The sequence below is a fragment of the Panthera pardus genome, unplaced genomic scaffold (genome assembly GCF_024362965.1).
Source record: "Panthera pardus isolate Hobbes unplaced genomic scaffold, ASM2436296v1 HiC_scaffold_17, whole genome shotgun sequence".
Taxonomy (NCBI): domain Eukaryota; kingdom Metazoa; phylum Chordata; class Mammalia; order Carnivora; family Felidae; genus Panthera; species Panthera pardus.
In genome coordinates, this window is record NW_026526732.1 from 86,595,444 (window position 1) to 86,612,503 (window position 17,060).

Genomic DNA, 17,060 nt, shown 5'->3' on the forward strand with positions numbered 1-17,060 from the left:
CTGATGGGAATGTAAAACGTATAGCCACTTTGGAATACAGGGCAGTTTCTTAAAGTATTAAACATAAACTCATCATACATTCCAGTAATTATATTGTTAGGTTATCTACCTACCTACCTATAAGAAATGTCCAAAAAAGACTTGCAAATGAATGTTCATAGCACTGATATCCATAATAGTAACAAACTGAAAGCAATGCAAATGTCTATCAAGTGATGAATGTATCAGCAAAATATGCGTATCTATACCATGGAATATTATTCAACAATCAAAAGGAATGAAATATGAATGCATATAACATAGGTGATCCTCTAGCCATACTCTTAAAACTATATCATATGATTCCATTCATCTGAAACATCCAGTAAGAATAAATCTATGGAAACAGTAAGCAAATCAGTGGTTCTTTGGGCCTGGGATTTGGAATAAGGAGTAACAGCAAAGAGATTTGAGGGACGTTTTGGGTGATGGAAAGTTCTAAAATTAGATTTGGGGGGTGTGGGTGGCTCACTCGGTTAAGTGTCTAACTCCTGATTTCAGCTAAGGTCATGATTTCACGGTTTGTGAAATGGAGCCCCGAGTTGGGCTCTACCTTGACAGCACAGAGCCTGCTTGAGATTCTCTCTCTCTCTTTCTCTGTCCCTCCCCTGATCGTACTCTCTCTCTCAAAATAAATTAACTTAAAAAAATAAAATAAAATAAAATTAGATTTGGGTTATGAATGAACAATTCTATAAATTGGCTAACAATTATTTACTTGTCATAAAGGGGGATTTTATTGTATATAAATTATAATAGGCCATAATAAGGCTGTTTAAAAAGACTATATGAATATTTATTTTTATTTTTCCTCCAGATAACCTTAAATAAACTAATAACAAAAGTAAATTTAATGACTTTGTATTAATGATTTTTTTCAGTAGTAACAAGAAATTCTATCAAGAAATAGCCAATCTGGGCCTTTTTTAGTTTGCAGAAGTATATAAACTAATTGATTTTCTTCTTTTGTAAAAAACAAAACTGTAAGTAAGCAAAAAATTTGCAAGACTAATTACTCATTTTCAGCAATTTTACACCACTATATATTTGTCAAACTAGAGAGCCATCCTATAATGTAAATAGATAAAATATTTTAGTTTATTTCGAAAGGTAAAGAAACTTAAGGCAGCATTGAGTTAAATGATTTGTCAAGTCATAGGACCTCAGAATTGGAAGAAAACGTTGCCCCTAGAATAACTACTTACTATTTAATGCCCCTTTACAATCCTTCTTAAGAGCTCATCAAATCTTTGTTGGAACACCTTTCATAGTAGAGAACTTGCTATCCTCAAGAAGGGAAGTTTCCATCTTTGCAAAGCACTAATAACTAGAAGGACCAAACATGGACCTTCATAGCTTCTATCCATAATATGAAGTCATTTGGTGGAGATTTATACCAATCTCCAGATATCCTGGTTTCCACTACTTCACACAAATGTACCACACAAGTATCGCATATAAAAAAATGTGGATTGACACAATCCAAATCTCCATCATATATACATTCCTTGAGATGTGGGACAGAGTTCATCATATATACCATTGTATCCATAGAATCCATCACTGCATCTGGCAATTTAGGTACTCAATCAATGATTTTGAACTAAACTGATAATTTTATAACACAAAACAAGCATATGTAAATCGCCTGAGCAATTTTTCCACATCTGTATTCCATACACATTTATTTAGTGCTACTGTTTTGCAGAAATTAACATCCCTTCTTATTATATGTGACATACAAACAAAATATAAGAAAGTGTTAGACTAGGTAAGTTAGGGACTAGGTGATAAAGTTAGTGATTTTATTGATGTGACCAAAAATGACCCTGCAACATGCCACATGATGTACAACGAACTTCGCTTTACAACCACTTTTATTATTAGAAAAGAATATTTTGACAGCCTACGTCACCTAATTTAGAATCCAAGTTATTAGAAGGCTTAATTCATGAGAGGTTTTATTTTGAATTGCACAGTGATTACATGAGTCATAGAAATAACCAACATAACCTGAATTATTAGGATGAGAATAATACCTGTCATGTTACATATGGAAAGGCAACATGTTGCAGTGCAATAACACACACATTTTAGAAGTCAAAAGACCTACATGCCTGGCTTCTATTAGCTGTAGGCAACTTATGCAATAACTTCACTTTGCTCATCTATGACAACAACAGCATTACAAATCCTGCTACATATGCATCAAAATATAATCATAAAGATCAAACAAGATGGTATGAAGGCAATTGGGAAACTGAAGTGCTAAACAAAAGTGACAGAGAAAGATTGCATTAAATTGCTGGAGATTTGCTTATCCATATTTATTAAATTACATAACATAATGCTTTGATAACCAAAATGTTCAATTCCCTGTGAAATAGCAAGTTTGTTCTATTTTTTCGTGTCAGCAATTTTACAAATGGCTGTCATTATTCAATAGGAAATACTATGCCTTAAATACTAGAACAAGTACTTTATACCAAGAGAGTGCAGAGTAAAAAGATTCTTTCCTTGTAATAAGCACTTGATAAATATATTCATTTGAAGAGATGCTCTCCGACATCCTTAAATTATCATTTGGGAGAAAATTAATTCTATGGCAACTTCCAAAAATTATTTGTATCTTCACTGATTTTTTATTTAAAATTTAGCATAATTCTTAATTGGTTTTTTGAACCTTGAACACTGTTGGGAATCTGACAAAAGTTAGAAAATCTAGTAAAAAGCATATATGCACGCCCATTTTAAATTCTGCTTACAGTATCAGTAGATTCAGGGGCTCTGCAGCCTAAGAATTGAGGTACAGTCCACAGATGCCACGTTCAGAACCTCTGTTTCAAATTTTCATGAACATTCTTAATTATACAATTAAAGGTTATAGAATAAGTGAAGCTCTCCCCAGGAACCTCCTCTTTCTTTGGTTCTTTAAACAACATTTCTTTACATTTGCAAATTTGCAGCTTTTATTCTTACCATAGTGGTGTATCCAGCAAACAAACAACACAAAGTCATTATTCAATATGAGACAGCACTTGTAAATAGTAATGAGGTGGAAAATTAATTAAATGTGGCTGAAAATTATAAATTATTTAACGTTACTTCAAAATTCTGTCAGTAAATAAAGCTGCAGGATGGGGTGGGGATGGGGAGTCTTTCTGGAAGCACTTTACCTTTTGCAAAAGTATCTCTAGAATTCAAAATAGCAGCCACACAAATGTTTCAGGAACTTAGGTCAAAGCCTTTTTATTCCTCTTTGGAAATTAGCAATAGTGCTGGTTCCAAATACTTTGCACAGTTCCTATAAATCTTGTGATATGTTATAAATGAATCTGGTAAGTAAATTTATGAAGGTATTGAAGGCCCCAGCCCTCTTTGCCAGGCCCTTAGAGGAATTTGACTCTCCAACAATACTGCTAATTAAAATCTTGCCTACAGACAACCAAATTCAATGTGTTCAGGGATATTTTCCGTGAAAGTAACACCACAATTTTAACATTAAAAAAGTGTTTTAATTCTCAACCACTTTAATGCAAATACAATCACCAGCATAACTGAGATCTTTCCCTGGATTAATCAGGTAACTAAGCCACATATACAGAAAAAAATGCTTTTGGTGACGGAAAAATGGAAAACATACCTGAATCAATCTCTTTTATAGTTCTATTCAGCTAAAGTATTTCGCAGTAAAACTACAATCAGATTTTTATTTTTCATCTGGAAAGAGCTTTTACACATGACACACTAGGAAAATCTGTTTTGAGCTTAAAATTGATATCTGCTTACATTATAACAGATTGTGTAATCACTGGATCTAAAACACTCAGCAGCCTGCCTGTGATTAGGAAACAAGGATTCATGTCCTACAGGCAGTCTGCTTGTCAGGTTTTTTCTAGGGAATTAGTCCTCATTTCCGTCCTTCCTGATCCTTAAAAAAACAGATTTTTTTCCCCCAGAGAGTAAACTTGTTGAAAGATTTTACTTTCTCGAACACCTATGGCCAAAATATATCCTGTTTACTGGCAAATAATGCAAAAATCTAATATTGTATGTTAGAAAGTACTCCGCTTTCTGTCTTTAGAAAAACCTTCAATTTAAGTGAAAATAAGGAGAAAGTTGAACCAAGAATTTGGCAACTAAAGAGATTTGACATCTAAGTATTTTTTAAACATTTTAAAATTTGTAATAGAAATATATTCTTGATTCCAAATGCCTTTCCTTGATGCCAAATAAACAATTTAGATACTATTTTCAAAATCTTATGGACAGAAATATGTCTTTAAACAATTAGCAAGAAGTGCCCATCCCCAAGTAAAAGGGTATTTCTTTTCCTCAGGCCACAGAGTAAGATTCCAAGCTTTGCATCTCAAAAGTGGATGACATATGTTTTGGTAAAGTAAGGAAACTTTAGGAAGGTGGCAGAAGGAAAAAGTGTCTCTCATGCCTGCTTGGAATTTAAGCAGCTGGTTATGAATAGCCAGCTAGCTCTAGAGCAATGTCCAGAAAGGTGTTTTTTGTACCATGCTCTTGCCCTATCTGGTTGGTCTTGCCTTCTTCCCCCCTACAGGAAATTGCAGTACCATTTGGTTCTCTGTGCCCATGCCACTACAAAATCTGCACAATAAATGCCAATAAATGACCAGAATTATACGTTTGAGGTCTGTAAAATGGGATGACCAGGTCTGCTCTGTTCTTCTCCATATCCCTGTAATCTAGTACCTAGCCTTACTCAGAACAGATGCTCAGTCCATACTGATGACAAAATGAATGAATGTTGACTGAAGACAGCTTGAAAGTATTTATCCTTTCAAGGGCTTATGTGATTTAACAAGTGTCAGAGTCTCAAGCTGAAGTGATAAAGATTAGAAGGTGAATTTCAATGATCAATCAGCCTGATGGCAGAAGCATAGGAGTCCCAGGAGACCATCAAAGGCTCAAGGATCACTCCATGTCACTTACAATTAGAGATGGTTCAGTCTCTATGGGTAAGTGTGCCCTGTGTGTCTTATAGTCCTTGGTTAGGGGCTAGAAAAAACACTAGGCCTACCTCCAATTAATCTCTCCCTCATGTCAGAGAACAAAATAGATTTTTAATGTTTATTTATTTATTTATTTTGAGAGAGAGAGACAGAGAGAGACAGGGTGAGCAGGGGAGGGGCAGAGAGAGAGAGAGAGGTAGAGAGAAAATCCCAAGTAGGCTCCACCCTGTGAGCACACAGCCAGATGCTGGGCTGAAACTCACAAACTGTGAGATCATGACCTGAGTCAAAATCAAGAGTGGGACGATTAACCGACTGAGCCACCCAGGAGCCCTAAGAATAAAATACTTTTGTACTATAGTATTCATGTTTGTTGAAGCCCAATCCCCAATGTGACAGTACTTGGAGGTGGGGCCTTCAGGAGGTGATTAGGCCATGAGGGTAAAGCCCTCGTGAATGGGATTAATGCCCTTTATAAAAGAGGCCCCAGAAAGCTCCTTTGCTCCCCCTTCCACCATGTGAAGTTACAGTGAGAAGATAGCCACTTGTGAACTAGAAAGTGGCTCCCACCAGACACCAAATCTGTACTTCCCAGCCTCCAGAACTATGGAAAATAAATGTCTGTTGTTTAAACCACTCAGCCTATGGTATTTTTGTCACAGCAGCTCAAATGAGCTAAGACATATGACAAAGCCTGGGAGGTGGGCTGGAAGTAGATAGTAGACACTGAGGAGGAGAGAGCTTCCCAGAGAACTTGAAAGAAGTCTGTGTGATCCTTTCTTCATCACTAAGCACCTTTTCTCTATTTTCCTTCTGACTTGTTCACTAATTTAGGGTCCATACCTAAACACCTCTGGACAGACTACAGTAAGCTATCCTTTTTTTAATGCTTATTTATTTTTGAAAGAGATACAGAGAGAGAGGGAGAGATCTTGAGTGGGGAAGAGGCAGGGAGAGAGAGATACAGAATCAGAAGCAGGCTCCAGGCTCTGAGCTGTCACCTGAGCAGGGCTCAAGCTCATGAGCTGTGAGATCATGACCCAAGCTGAAGTTGGTTGCTCAACAAACTGAGCCACCCAGGCCCCCCAGTAAGCTAACATTTTTGAGCAATTACTATCTGCCCAACCTTGTTCTAAGTGCTTGTCATACAATCTACACAATAAATCTAAAAACAGGTATTATGTAACCTCCCCCTTCCCCACTCCATGAATGAACTATGCCCAAAGTAACGCAGCTTATAAGAAATAGAGCCAGAGAAACAAAATAAATAACAATTATTGATAGCTCATTATGTATTAGGGCTTTATATACAGTATTTCATTATTTCTCACACAATCCTATGAAACACATACTTCTATTATTTCCTTTTACAAATGTACAAAATTGGACTTGAAATGGTTTTGTAACTTACCCAAACCTACACAGCTAATAAGTGACAGGGCTAGCCTAGGGATGCAGGATTCCAAGTTCCTTCCATTTACCCAGTCCTCTGTCCTCATCACACACAGGTTCCAGGATCATAAAAAGGCTAACATTTATGGAATCCCTATTACATGTCAGGTATGCTCCTAAATACCTATATTAACTCAGTTGATCCTCCATGAGCTGGGTATAATTACTATTACTATTACTGATGCCATTTTGCATTTGAAGAAATTGAGGCAAACCAATTTTCTCAGACACATGATGAAAAAATGTCTACACTTAGGCTTGGACCCAACAGCTTATCTTCAGACTCCATGCTCTGAACTATTGCAGCATTATGCTGCTTCTGAATGTTCATATGACTAAATTTAAATAGCACTTATTTAGAAATCATACTCATATACCCACTAGAAGTTAACCCTAAGTCCAAAGCATTTTATCATATTCCAGGTAAGTTTTATGCAAAAATAGCATAGCTTCCCCATTTCCTATATTTTCATGGTAAAGCTGGGGTGGAGAGGACTTCAAAAAATTTAAAGGGCCAGACACTTGTTTAGGGACAAGACAGGAGAAGCTGGAATATTGACACCTTTTTTCTACAGGAAGCTTGGGAAGATATTCCTGCTTCAGCACCCCTCCTGGCTGAGGACCAGGAAGGGTTGGAGAAGTGTGTCCAGCTGCAGAAGTGAGAGTGAGGCACTGAGCTGTGAAGAAACTGCTAGATGGAGTTAATCCTGGTAAGAAGTTCTTTGGAATCCTACCCCAAAGATGGAGCAGGCAGTGGGACATCTTCAGCTAACTTCCCTTTCAGGGAGATAGCAGGGAGCTGTAAACTCCAGGCCTTTCCTTCCAATATAGCACCCTGGACCTCAATCTTCTACTTGTGTCCTTTCATCTTTGGTCACACCTCACTTAGAACTTGCTCCCTGGCAGCAAAAGGCAGAAGTCATTATGTATTTGCACTGTGTATCATTATTATTATTTTGTTAATTAGCTGAATTGATAGAGCACTGAATTAAACCAAATTAGCAACTTTTTCCATGGGTATGCCCCCATCTGTAATAGTTACACTCTTTTAAAGTATTACCAACTAATCCCTAGAGAAATTGGGATGGAGGGAGGAGAATATTTATTTATTGGTTGATTTATTGATTGATTGATTTAATATTATTTATTTCATCTCCATTTAGAAAAGGTATGTGCTGTGTACTTTATTTCTAACTCTCGGCAGGTTTCACATGATCATGACTTACAGAAGTGATGAAAATATGTTAATTAACAAGGTTGTAACTCCCTAGCTGTGCTCTTAGTGTGATTCATGCTGTATATTAGTGGGAGGTGGGGGGAGAAGGTTAAATGATATGCAATGTTTTACACTGCATAATAATTGTTACATTTTGACATGAAATCAAACATACCAATACTAGAAAAGGAGTGCCCCAAATGCCTGCTCAAAGAGCCAGTGGTGTTTTTGAGGAATTTTAAACTCCCTGGATTATAGGAGGTCATGAATAAGAGGATGAGTGGTAGGTAGGTTGGCTGGGGAAGTTTGACCCAAAAATCTGGTGCAACATTCCACAAAAATAGGATAGTTATTAACGAGTGGCAACAGTGGGGAAATGATTACTGTGGGTTTGAAACAAAAAATTAGTAAATCATAACACTAAATGGAGAGGCCTGTGGCAGGTCTTGGAAGTGAGTTTAGAATTCTGCAGAACTGAGCTGTGGTTGCAAGTGAGAAACAGGCTGGTGGGCCCCCATGGCACCTGACTCTGCCTGGCCCTGGGTGCTTCAGGGAGAAGAAGGCTGCAGTACAGCCTAGAATCTTTCCTGCCAGTACAGTACACCAAGGGCCTTGCCCCCTTTCTTCTCTTGCCTTCAGAGCCACCTCTGCAGCAAACCCCAGGCTGAGAAGTGCTCTGGGGACCTGGGCTCCACCACTAGGTTGCACCAGCAAGGAGGGTGCAGCTTCCTTGGTGAACTCGGTTGAGGCGGGGGGAAAGAAGGGGCACCCTGGCTGTGTTTGAAGATGTGTGGTCCACAACATATACCACTTACTTGATTGTTTCCTGATACCTGAAAACAGGAAAGATCTACATGTTACGTGAAAATGTACCGTATTGAAAAATAAAAACACAACCCACAAATTGCACAAAAATTCGTATAAGCATGATTGTTTTACAAAAGGAGGCAAGAACACATTAGAAACGGGGTGTTATATGATTGAAACAGTCTGCAATGCATAAATGTTTCTAAGACTCTCCCAGAATTCCTGCCTGGTTTGTTTAGAATCCAGATGGTCCGTATTGTGTATTTTCACGTAACCAGCCATCCTAGCTGCTTGGGAATCCTGTGATGGTCACTAAACCGACTGCTGGCTTCACAATAGGCAAATGACAGAAAGTTAGGCATGAAGAGATGACAGAATATCCTTCCTTTCCATACTAAATGTCTTGAATGTGAAGACTTGCTATCAATTTTAAGAGGAAAGTTTTTTTGTTGGAGGTGAGCACCAAAATAGCATTGATTTATGACAAACCTATCCAATTCCATTAAAATGAACACAGTAGTTTCAGGCACTAATAAGTCATTACAACACTAGGTAATAAGGCAGTTCCCTTCATGACTTGCTTTATAGCATGGGTGCTGACTGGGCTCCTTCAGTTTTCCTGGCTACTGTTAAGATTATGCTCACAAAAACATACATAGATGATACTCTTTTTTATATAATACAACATTTCAGATTAAAAAAATTTTTTTTAACGTTTATTTATTATTGAGAGACAGAGAGACACAGAGCTTGAGCAGGGGAGGGGTAGAGAGAGGGGGAGACACAGAATCCGAAGCAGGCTCCAGGCTCTGAGATGTCAGCACAGAGCCCCACGCGGGGCTTGAACTCACAAACTGCGAGATCATGACTTGAGCCGAAGTTGGTTGATTAATCAACTGAGTCACCCAGGAGCCCCCAGATTTTTTTAATGTTAAGACTGAAATGAATGCAAAGAAAACAGGCCAGGGTATTAAGAGAGGAAAACTAAACTCAGTAGATGCCAATGTCACAGCTGTGAAGACGACCCTTGGGGGTTCTCCTGGGTGGTGTCAGCAGAGGGAAGCCTATAAAATCTCAATCTGTTTTTGTATGAGCAAAGACATGCCTCATAAGTTGAAGCAGGGATTTAAATTAAAGTCCTCCTCAAGCTGAATTGTCTACATGTGGATAGGAATATCTCAAGATTGACTGTATAATCAAGTTCTAAATGTTATATTCTGGTGTAGGGGGCTACAGGAGTTTTAAAGCGAGTCAGTTCTCCACTAAGAACCATCACTATAACTCTGACCTACCTCCTTCTTGATGCTTCAGATTTCTCTCTTGGAAACTGGAGAACAGAAGATTCCCTGGGTCTATCCATATCTAAAATTCTATCACTCCACAAGTATACACTGGAGCCATGGAAGCCTCACTAGGTGGTTGGGGGACCAGGTGGCAAACGGCAGCCAGACTCTGAAAAGAAGTGAAGGGTATAAAGTTTGATAAAGCCTGTTTTTAAGATGTGGAATAGATGCACCCTAAGTCACAAATAAGATAAGTTTGAGAAAGCCAATAAGGAAACCATACTTTTATCGTATACATTAAAAATTTTTATTAAGTACCTCCTCACCTTGCCAGGTACTTGGAACACAGAGGAGGTGGATTCCCTGCTTTTACCTTTCTTACAGTGTATTAGAGACATAGAAAAGCAAATATGAAGCAGAATCAACAAAGGACATGCAATGTAGATATTGCTAGGTGGTAAAGTCATGGGTGATGTTTATGATTTTATTGTTAATTCTGTTTTGTAAGTCATCCAAAATAAAATGCATTTTTCTAATGAAATATATTTTTAATTTTTTAAGTTTATTTATTTTGAGAAAGACAGACACAGTGCAAGTTGGGGATGTGCAGAGAGAGAGGGAGAGAGAGAATCCTAAGCAGGCTTTGTACTGGCAGCTGACGCAGGGCTTGAACTCTTGAAACAGAGAGATCATGACCTGAGCCAAAACCAAGAGTTGGACACTTAACCGACTAAGCCACCCAGGCACCCCAGTAATGAAAAAATACTTTTTAAAAATAAGAAAATATATTTTAAAAAGATATGTCACATAAACATTAGATTTTATGTTAGCAGGGTGGTATTACAAAATCCTTTGAGAGTTAACAGAAGAGCTACCTGAAGCTCAGGTTAAGTAGCTTATTAAGATCACAGAGCTATAGTGAAAAACCAGAACACTGGCATGCACATAAGTATATCTTACCAAAGTTTTGTTTGTTTGTTTGTCTTAAGCAGGAGAGCTAGGATTAAAGCTAAATCCTCTAAGTCTCCAAATCCCAGGCTCTTTCTACCACCTGACAGTGTCTACTAATAACAATATGCAATATCGAGGATCAAGGTAAGAACTGCAATACATTCAGTCATAAAAAATGAAATGGGAGAAACCTGTGTAAAAAAACTTCAAAAATTTGAGTCTTACTGTCTTGCTTTTACTCTCCTGTATCACTCTTAATTTTTTTAAATTTCTTCCTTTCAATGTTTTCTTCTATCTCTATTAAAGACATAAATAATATTTGGGAAAGAAATAAAGGGAAAAAATAACATATTCCCACTATACTAAAAATGACTATTGTTGATAATGTGGAAGGTTTTTTTCCCTAGAGTTTTAGGGGTTTTAAAAATTATTATAATTATACTGATACCTAATTACAAGTCTTTGGTGGATTTCTGCTATAATTACCCAAAGTTATCATTAAAAATTTATTCAACAATAAGGGAACAGCCCCAAACTAAAAGATTAAGAAATATATCAAATAAACAATCTAAGATCAACACTTCCATAACACTATGCCATTAAACACTAGACACGTGAAAGGCTCACGTGAAAAAGGTTTAGTGGTAAGAGAAATTTAGGGAACATTTCAGATTCTTATCCCATTTTTGGAGATTCACAGTGCACTTTGCAAAAATCTGAGAGAAGCAGTGTTTAAGGAAGAAAAAACTTCTTTAAATTTTAACTCAACATTTCCTAAATTTATTTGCGCATAAATATTTAAAAAATATTTTACACTCATTAATGCCTTTTGGAATAGGAACAGACTTGAGGATACACTTTTCCAGTTCTTTCCAGTGCTAGATTTTAAACGACAACGTTATTAGACCTGACTACCCATGCCATACAGTACCCAATAGGAAAAGACAAGTAGCTTCCAAGATCAGCTGGGCCAGAAGCGAGAGGAAAGTGGGGACACTGTGGAACTCTGTGCACTTGGAAAATACATCTAGAAATGCAGCATTCAGCATTCCATCCTTCCAATCTTTAAAGTGTCTGTTTAACAAAATATTTCAAGATTCTAAATTTTCCCTGTCAGAGATGTCAGCCAATGAAAGAAGCCTGGAGAAATCACTAGCAGAAGGTGAAACATTGACATTATTGGATGATTCTTCCTTTATTCTTATACATTTCCTTCTTAACCTTGGGGCCTTAAAAGCATTCTTGTTTTGTTTCACCCTATTCCTATCTCTATATTCAAGTACAAAAGTCTGTTGATCCTACATGTAGCATATCTTTCATGTTCTTCCTTTCGCCTCTATCCCACCCTCTCGCTTATTTACTCAATAATTCTCCTTTGGGCACCTACTCCATTCTCCATTAGACATTTGACAGAAATGTGGTATCTGCCCTGGAGAAGAACACACCTAGTCGGGGGAGACTCATTCAGGGTTATCATCTCTCACCAATACCACTGTATTATATCTTTCTTGCCCTCAGGCCCTTGTACTCTAGTGTATCCTCTAAAATTCCCATACTTATCCATTCGAAACCCAAATATGATTATGTCACTCTCTGTCCTGAAGTCAAATAATGGCTGCCAAATGTTATCTATGTACATTTAGGTTGAACTACGTAAAACTGTCAATATTCCTACTAAGATGACAATTTTTGTGGTTCAACACAATAAAATGAAATTTCCATTTTTCCATTTGTTGGCTACCGTTTTATATGAAAATCTTGAGAAGGATCTTTTCCAAATCTGAAAGGCATTTTAGGTATCATCAAAAATATAGACTATGAGGCAAAAATAAAATGTGTTTTGTGAGCCCCAAATCAAAAGCCATAGGGCACACTCTTCAATTTCTGGCAGTGATTTAAAATCTAGACGCTTCTCACATGGACAACTCTGTGGTTTGCTCTAGCATCAACTCCTGCTACATGTGCCCGTAACCCAATAAACTTCCTGCATGTTCCAGTTTTTTTCTTCATGTTCTACTTCCTCCTTGGGTTATTATGAGGATTAAAAAATATACATAAAAAAATAATCTATGTAAAGTAGGTGACAGATTACATTTACTATTAACAATAGGCCTAATTCTCACTTTTGCAAAAACAAACAAACAAACAAACAAACAAACAAACAAACTTACAACCCCATTGGAAGTAATCTCTCTGCACTGTTCTCCTAGCATTTCCTTTGTATCTCTAATAAAGCACATATCAGGGTCTATCTTGACTTAGAATTATTTATGCATGTGTCTATTTTCTACCCTGGATTATGGACCCCTTCTGAGCAGAGATCATATTTTATTCATGTTCTCACCTACATTGGGCAGAGGGCCTTGCACTGTGAAAGCAGTTTGCCATGCAAAAAGCACTATCAACTTGATGATGATTTGCATCAAGCATACGCTGAATTGTATTGAATTCTTTGTTAGTGAGGGTCAATACCACTCCTCTCTGGGAATAATGGTCATAAAGTTAGAAGTTAGGAAATTCTTCTTTCAATGAGAAGGACTGCCTGGATGGCAGATATCTGGAACCCAAATGCATTGTTCTCCCTAGTACAATTCTACTTTCCTAAAGGTAGAATTATCTTTTTGCCTTAATCATAGTGTAAGTAAATAGTCACCTTTCCTAATGCAACATTCATTTCCTCTCTTATGGTTTCTTAGACAAAGACATGAATGCATAAAATCCCAATTATCTAAGTAATTGGGACAGTGAAGAGTTAAGGAAGCATTCAAGAAAATGCATGGTCTATGACTTCTTTTTCAGTGTTTTGAGAATTCAAAGCTATTGAGAAGGGCAAACCATGGAGGGCCATTCCTGTGAATTAATTCTGCTCTTAGTCCAAGCCTTTCCTTCACACTTAAGGAGAATAACATCCATGGAAGTGAAGAAACATGCTCAAAAATATTGTGGTGAGAGGCAACATTGCTGTTGTGATGGATTTAGGCCAACCTATATGGAAAGCAAGGGGTCACTTTGAGATGGTTCCAGAATCTTTTAATTTTAGGCATCATATTTTTCTGATCCCAGGAGTTATGTTACCCTTGCTGTCAAAAAACTGACAGAAGGACAGTCCAGGATAGACAAGAGAGTAAAATTGTAGCTTTAAATGCTGTTCTATGAGATGCTGCTCCTGGTGGTTTCCAGAAAGCCAGAAAGGCATTAAAACCAAAGACTGCTATGGAGAAGGTCACTTTGAAACTCAAGTTTTGAGAGCATCATATGGTATTTTAGACATTAGAGGAGATAATCTTTATTATTCTATGGAACTTGCAGCTGATAGGACCAATTGCAAAATGCTAGGCAACCCTGACTCACCTGACATGGAACCAGAGGAGCCAGAGGCATGAAAGCATTCATTTTTATCTCCTTCCTCTTCATCACACTTGCTACTTGTTCACCATGTCAGCTATGTAGGAATCAAACCTCTTTAACCACACTCCCTTCCCCATTTAATTACCTCCCTATCACAATCTTCTGCCCTTTCTTCTGCTTTCCACGACCAGCCTTAGCATCCTTCCCTGCATAAATCTAGCCATATCCAGATTCATTTCAGCCATATCCCTTACCCCTTATCTGTTCCAAAATACGGAAAAGAAAGAAAAACTCCTTAACATTCTAAATCACAGATGGCAGGAAATCACATATGTTAAAATTAAGTACAAATATACCTGACACCTCATCAGAGGCAGTAAAGTGCTATGGTTAAGAGGGAAAACTGATGCCAGACTCTGTGGTTCAAACCTTGGTTATACTACTCCATCATTTAACCTCTGCATACCTCAGTTTACCGAACATTAAATTAAGAATGGTATTGATACCAATTGCATTAGTTAGGATAGTGAAAAAATAACAGCCCCCTAAATGAAAACAGAAATTTACTTCTCTCTGATGGGGGACTGTGGGGCTGATGAGGTGGTTGTGTGATTATGGGATTAGGTTCCTCTGTCTTATTAAGAACCAACCACACAACAAACCTTTCAGTATAAAAAGATACATAATAGGAACAGTGTTGAGCAATAGAATTTTTCTGCTATTTTCAGAAAAATCAATATGTATACATCAAAGTATTAACTAGGAAATTAGGAAATTGTGGAATTCAGAAAAATCAATGTTTGCTTTGGCATATATTTGAAAGGAACTGAATTTCTTAACAAAGAGAGATGACAATTATAGACCTACTTTCTTTACAAAAGATCAAGGGATTTAATTTGTTGGCCAAATTGTTCACTAACATTTATGGGTACTTCTAAGAGAACAAAGAGATTCTTCTAACCAAAGTGTGGAAACCGAAGTAAAACAAGTAAAGGCAATCTTTTTAACCAACAAGTGGCAAAACTTTGGCCATATCAGATGTGTATAAAGTAGAGGCTTTTCTCATATAAGGACTCATTACGTTCTTAAGGTTATCACTGGCCCTTTGGGACAGTACAGAAAGCTTATTTCTGTACCCAACAGATGAATGTCTACTATCATGGAGTTTTACTACAATATTGCAGACTTAGGTAGAACAGAGTACTGGTTTTGGAGTTAGATCATTTGAGTTTATATTCTAACCTTACTTATTGTCTGTATGACCTTGAGCAGGTTCTTAACCTCTGCATGTATTAGATTTGTCATCTGAAAATAGGAAAAATAATCATACATGCCCCATAGAGTAATTATGATGATGCATTAAAAATAATATGCATAAAGTTTTTAGAGCAGAAGCATTGAGAAGTTGTTGGCTATTTAATTATTAACATTACCCAAGTCTTTTAAAGGTTTTACAGCATTACAGACATTAACTTCTTACTTTTACACAGCTTTACCAGTCACAAAATTCTGTTGTATACACTGTCTTATTTGATTGTCACGATTTCGTCACTACAGTTTTCAGGGACAATACCCCCATTTTAAAGGCAAGAAAACTAAAGCTTAAAAAGAGGAAATAACTTTCATAAGGTTGCCAACCCTCCAAACCAATGGGCTCGAGTCAATAACTTGGTATTCTTGCAAGTTAGCTTCCCTTGGCTGTAATCAGAGGAACAATGGTGGCGATGATACATGAGCCTTAGATGATATGGTCCAGATAGCTCCTTCTATGGACCATGACACATAGCCATGCTTTCCTTGACACCCCTGACTGGGCCAGGGAGAGCACATGACTTTACCGCAGTGCAAAAGCTCTGCCCAAACAAAGATGACAGCCACTTTCTGTTTTCTCCTTTGGAAATTTGAGCATTTCTAGTTGTGACAGCTGATGTTAGAAAGAGCTTCACCTCTACCTCATAATCTTTATCACTTTCACCTCAATTTCTTTTTTTTTTTTTTTTTAAATTTTTTTTTATTTTTTTATTTTTGGGACAGAGAGAGACAGAGCATGAACGGGGGAGGGGCAGAGAGAGAGGGAGACACAGAATCGGAAACAGGCTCCAGGCTCCGAGCCATCAGCCCAGAGCCTTACGCGGGGCTCAAACTCACGGACCGCGAGATCGTGACCTGGCTGAAGTCGGACGCTTAACCGACTGCGCCACCCAGGCGCCCCTCACCTCAATTTCTTAAAACAGACAATTTTCTTAATAACGAAAACTCAACTTTAAGGACCCTCTTCAAACCTAGTTGTTATCCCTAAGCCCCATCTGAACAGAAATTCTAGAGATGCCACTGAAAGGAGACTGAAAAGTATAGTGAGGGAGGCCAGGGGCACTCAGGGAAGGGCATGTTTTTCATGAAGACTGCCTAATAGTGATAAAACTATTTCTGGGTAACATAGCAGAAGTTTCAAGAGCAGAGCAGGAAATCTAAATCTAAATTCTAAATCATGGTAAAGGCAAAGTTCAACAAAATTTTACTTTATATGGACAAGAAGTTATCTTAGTTCTAGATTGTAACTCAGTGTTGAATCCTGCTTATTTGGGAACCCATGACTCTTCCCTTAGGGCCCACAGGTCTCATTTGCTATTACAGAAGTGTCTCAAAGTAACTCAGTGATGTCTCTTACACAAGTGTCTGCAACTAACTCAATGGCATCTCTGTTTCTTGCAACCAAAGACCGAGACAAAAAGAAATGTAAATTATCAATTAAGATCTCTGTTAGGGTTTTAAAACAAAAATAACCTATATTTTACATATGAAACCATACAAACAGAGATGCACAGAAAGCTGATCTGCCATGAGAGGCACAGAAAGAACCAGGAAAACATGCAGAGAGTCAGAATCTCTGAGTTCAGCTGCTCCTTCCCTTGAGTTTTCAGAGACATCCAATGGACTTATAGCAAATTCTCTCTTTTTTCCCTAAGCTAGCTTAAGTTAGAT

General features: G+C 37.5%; 1 long non-coding RNA gene across 1 annotated transcript in view; it reads left to right on the forward strand.

Annotated features, from left to right (window-relative positions):
• LOC109248215 (uncharacterized) overlaps window positions 1-17,060 on the forward strand; it is a 96,016-nt gene that overhangs the window by 64,274 nt on the left and 14,682 nt on the right. Inside the window, exon 3 of the long non-coding RNA XR_002071958.2 lies at window positions 10,772-10,874. This is a non-coding gene — a long non-coding RNA (uncharacterized LOC109248215). The remainder of the gene's footprint in view (window positions 1-10,771; window positions 10,875-17,060) is intronic.